Consider the following 5,197-nt stretch of genomic DNA (forward strand, 5'->3'; position numbering starts at 1 on the left):
CATTTTGCTCATTGATCAGCATTAGCTCAGAACTAATAATAAATCTCTTTTCATTTCCCCCCACTGGGAAGCATTAGGGTTATGGCCTTGGAAAGTAAGTCACACCAGCTGGGTTATCTCTGTTGTCTGTGCCTCTGGTGGCAGGGTGTCATCATGAGGATGCATTTATGAATCCCAGAATTGTTATTCAGGTTTTTTTTTTTTTCCACCAGACAGTGCCTTGTAGTACCACGGAGCAGGTGTGTTACTCTACAGCAATGATTATAGGGAAGGAAGCCACAGCTATGACCTTTGAGGTTGAATGAGCTAGAAAAGAATTTAGTTTTATGGAGAATGTTTCATGCTTAAGATTCCTCAAACAGCTTTAAATATAATGAGTTCAGCATTGATAGCCTAGAAACTGGGAAAGCAAATAAAGTAGCCTCCCAAAATTTAAATGTATTTTATTTGTAACTGGTGATTTGAAAAGGTATCTCTACAATATTATTTACTTTTAGAACAGAGATTGTCTTCTGAGCCCCTCTAGTTATCTGTTTTCTGATAAGTACTGAAGAATGTATTAATTTTCCAAACATAGTTTATAGATATTAAGATAGCTGTATATCCATATAACAATGCAGTCAGCTGATTGCTAAAAAGTCTGTGTGAACATCCATCCCAAACAACAGGAGCCAGCATTCCTTAGCATTTACCCAGGAAAACTGTACTTCAGACTTCATGGAACAGCTGGCATTGCTAGTTTTTTGTTGTTGTTTGCTTGTTTGTTTTGAGGGGCATTGGGAGGAGGTTTCTGATAAAGACTGGAAAACATGCTAGATAAATTGTAAAAAAGCTGTAACACTGGCATTGCTAGTTTTTAAGCTTATTTATACTTTGCTCACCACACGGATGTAGCAATAATGATCATTTCTATCATTTTAGTCATCATAGTATAGAGATTTTGGTCATAATCTAGCTTATTGAGACTCTGAGGGTTAAGTGACATCAAAATTCAAATGCAGTTTTGTGGCACAGGTTGAAAAATCCTCCAAAGACTTCGGCTTCAGCTCTCTCTCCTCTAGGTCTCCTTCTGTCTGTTCATTTTCTCTCTTCCCCTACGTCCACTACTTGGTACTGTTCTCCAAATTACAAACAAGTGGACAGAATGGAGCATGGAGAGCAGGAGAAACCACGTATTTCTTTCTTTGTTTTTGTTTTGTTTTGTTTTGTTTTTTGAGAAAGAATCTTGCTCTGTCACCCAGGCTGGAGTGCAGTGATGCAATCTCACCTCACTGCAACCTCCGCCTCCCAGGCTCAAGCGATTCTCCTGCCTCAGCCTCCTGAGAAGCTGGGATTACAGGCTTGGGCCACCACACCCAGCTAAATTTTGTGTTTTTAGTAGAGACAGGGTTTCACTATGTTGTCCAGGCTGGCCTTGAACTCTTGACCTCAGGTGATCTGCCTGCCTTGGCCTCCCAAATTACTGGGATTACAGGTGTGAGCCACTGTGCCCAGCCTGAAACATGTATTTCTTTAAATAGGAATAATAATAATAATTAATTGATGTTTTGGTTGCTTTGAGTGTTAAAGAATCAGTGAACTGAAAATTTGGTTAAGCTGGGCATGGTGGTTCATGTCTGTAATCCCAACACTTTGAGAGGCTGAGGTGGGAGAATCCCTTGAGCCCAGAAGTTCGAGACCAGTCTGGGCAACATAGGGAGACCCCCATCTCTATAAAAAATAAATAAGTAAAGTAAAATAAATAAAGAGAATGGTCATACTGGGCAGATAAAAATGCAGGACACCCAGAATAAAGAAAGAAAAAAAGAAAAAATAACAGAAAAAAAAAAGAAAAAAAGAAAAATAACAAAAAAAGAAAATAACAAAAAAGGAAATTTGGTTTTAAAGTGCTCAGTTTCTATTTATTAGGCATATTAAATGGGCATGACCTAATTATATAGTATGCAACATTTATATATGACCAGTCACAATAGTAGGATGTAGAAGAAATTGCGGAAATACTTGTACTCCAAGATAAATCTTGGTTTTTGGCAGTTTGGGGTGTTTGAGACATCCTAAAGAAAAATAAACATAGTGCTATATTAGTTGTCTTGGTAGAGAGAGGAAACGGTTCTGATCATCTAAACCAATATATTGTGTGCTCTTAATTCTCATCCAACTTTGGAATGCCTGTGAGAATGCTTTAATTACAGATTTTCCTTTTTAGACATGTTTTTCTTGGACAAACAATGAAATTCGTTTGCATTAGATAAATAAACATCAAGTGACCACAGGGGCAGACCCAGCTTGGCATTATATTTTTGCTGCTGATAAACCCATATGCACAAATGAGTTTTGATACTACACAAATAAATGAGGATTGTATATAAAAAAAATTCAGGTAAAGCACATTTTTAGAATGGGGACACAGGGGAATAGCAAGGAGAAAAGCCAGAGACACAGAAATGTGTCAGTATCTCCTTAATATATCTGGGAAGACTTCATGGAGGCAGAAAAGAAACAAAAAAATTGTCATCTATCTGACTTTTCTTCCTTTCCCTCATGGAATAATGAAGTCAAGGCCTACACAAACATGACTTTTGATAAGGTTAGTAACCAGAAGATCTAAGAATCTTTGTGTCGCTAAGTTTGCTGTTGTCAGCAGCCTATGATATGAGCTCTAATTCAGCAGTTGGATATGCTGCAGGATTTGTTCCTTAAAGGAATGGCAGCCACCAAACATCTCATAATTAAATTACAGAAGCCTGGAAGTTTATAAAGCCTGTTAGAGTAGGCTTGGACAGCTGAAGACAGGCAAATAAGAAGCTAGAAGAGATTTTTATCGCAAGAATTAAAAAAGGAAATATGACAGAATGCCAGCTCCATCTTTCCTACCGTGTGACAGAGAGTGCCTGAGTTTTCAAAATGAAAGATCGAGAAAGATATCCCAGAATTTCTCATTTTCAATCCTATGTATGAATTGAGCTTTTTGCTCATTTATAATGGTTCCTATAACTGCCTTTCCTCCTCTATTTCCTATAAAATTGCACTATGAACACCTGTCATACCAATTAAATTAAAGAAAAAAAAAGAAAAAGCTAATGAATGCCTCCACCATCCTCCTACAGTCCCAAGCCAGAAAACTTGAAAATCATTATTAAGCACTTCCTACGCCTTCCTAAATGCTTCCGTAATGTTCAACTGATCTAGCCAACTCAGATATGAGATATCTAAGATCAGTGGGAAACTTTTTGAAAGAGGCAGATACTTAAAGAAAGGTTTAGAATGTAAGTTACGTGCGCGTGCGCGCGCGCACACACACACACACACACACACCACTGCTCATTTATTTTTCTGTCATACTCCTATTCTCTGTAACTTTTCCCATTAATTAAGATTTTGTGTTTCAGAATTGAGTTCGGCCAAATTGAAGTTTTCCTGTAGTGACTATGAGAATTTTCTCCATCTTTTTATGGAGGTTATCCAACACAGAGTATTTTTATTTTATTTCCTATCCACTAACCATGGACTATAGGAAATTTCATTCCATTAAATTTCATCTCTGGAAAATGAACATCTTGATGATAGAAGCTGATTCTGGCAGAATTCATAGATGCACAGCAGAACCTGATGCGACCGAAAGATTCAGTACATCCTACTCAATATGCCTCCTTGGCAGCAATTACAGGCTATCTTCATTTCACGGCCAAAATGGGCCTTGCTTTGCCAATTGAGGACAGGCCATGAAGTAATAGGAAGAGGACAGGGAATAAAGGCACGAGGACTGGGTTCTAACGCAGCTTTGTTTACTAGCTTGGGAATTTCTGAGAAAATTATTGAAACTCATCTGGTCTCAGTTTCCTCACCAGTAAAATAGGTCTAATAATAGCTATTTCATACAATATGTCATTAATTTGTGTACAGTGAAACACTACACAGTCTTGTAATTAGTACTATTAATAGAAGTAATAATAGGTTTTTATAGTGTAGAAATAATCTGAGTTAACATTACTTTTCTCTATTCAACAAACGAAGAATCTAATCAATATGGAGAGAACTGACCTCTGGTGTGTGTCCTTGATGTTTGACAAAATGGGAAAAAATGCAACCAAATAGATTAGTTTTAAAATACTATGTGCTGACACAGAGATGAGATTCTAAATCTATTTTCCACATTTTAGCTGAAAATGCTTTACCTGCCAGAATTGGCATTGGCCAAGACTTCAAAAGCTTACTAAACAGTAATTACTACAGTAAAAATAAGTAGGCTACAAGAAAAGTAGGAGGGATCCAGATTTTTCTACTGTTTAGCAGATGAGGAAAAGCGGTAAAGGGATATTGTTCAGTAACTTGGATATAGCCTAAAATTTAATATCAATCACTGGTTTTTAATAAAAGAAATAAAACTGCTTTAAGTATATACTACACAGAAGTTATTCTGTCAAGTACTTAGTCTGCCATATATTGTGCTAAATAAAAAGGGGAGTTTAAAACTTGAACTGGGCATTTAGTATGCTTACAGCTGAGATGAGGAGAGAAAGAAAGCCTATGTTCTTACGAAGTTAATTAGTAATGGAAAGTTCTGTAGACACAAACATTCAATGGAAGAGATTTCATTAGTAGAAGAGAGCTTATCTCTGATGGAGGTTCTGACACAAAATTGTGTCAAAATTTTGTACCAACTGTGTGAGCTTGAACTAATTTCTTCACCTCCTTTCTTCGTCTAATTAATGGAGCCTCATATAGTTCAACAATTCCAAGATTCTAAATAGTAACATTCATAATATGATGATGATATTAATGTTTCCTATTGGAGGAGATTGTAGTGAAGTTAGAAATAGCCTCACAAAACAGGTAAAATATAAACAGTTCCTTAAAAACCAAATGGGATTAATCTAGACAGGGGTTAGAATCATACACTGTATTTAATACATAGAAGGGGTGTTCTAAAACAAAGAACCTACTGATGAATGCAGATGTTCAGCCAAAAAAAAAAAAAATTAGCAAGGGAGTTTGGAAAATAAATTGGGACCAGAAATCAGAGGTTTTGCATGGCCAGTTCAGGAGTTTGGACTTCTTTTTGTATGCAATGGAAAGGCACTGCCATTTACTGAATGCTCTAAAATCTTCCTGACAGATCTACTGCCTCATGCAAGTTCATTAAGTATATGTAGATGGCTTTCAAACACTTGTCTTCAAGATAGACTTTTTCTCGAAA

General features: G+C 36.7%; 1 non-coding gene across 1 annotated transcript; it reads right to left on the minus strand.

Annotated features, from left to right (window-relative positions):
- Nucleotides 1–781: 781 nt before the first annotated feature.
- LOC123570101 (U7 small nuclear RNA) lies at nt 782–843 on the minus strand. Its single transcript, XR_006694110.2, has one exon. It is a non-coding gene; the product is annotated as a U7 small nuclear RNA (small nuclear RNA).
- Between the last annotated feature and the right edge of the window lie 4,354 nt (nt 844–5,197).

Source organism: Macaca fascicularis, chromosome 18 (assembly GCF_037993035.2).
Source record: "Macaca fascicularis isolate 582-1 chromosome 18, T2T-MFA8v1.1".
NCBI classification, from domain to species: domain Eukaryota; kingdom Metazoa; phylum Chordata; class Mammalia; order Primates; family Cercopithecidae; genus Macaca; species Macaca fascicularis.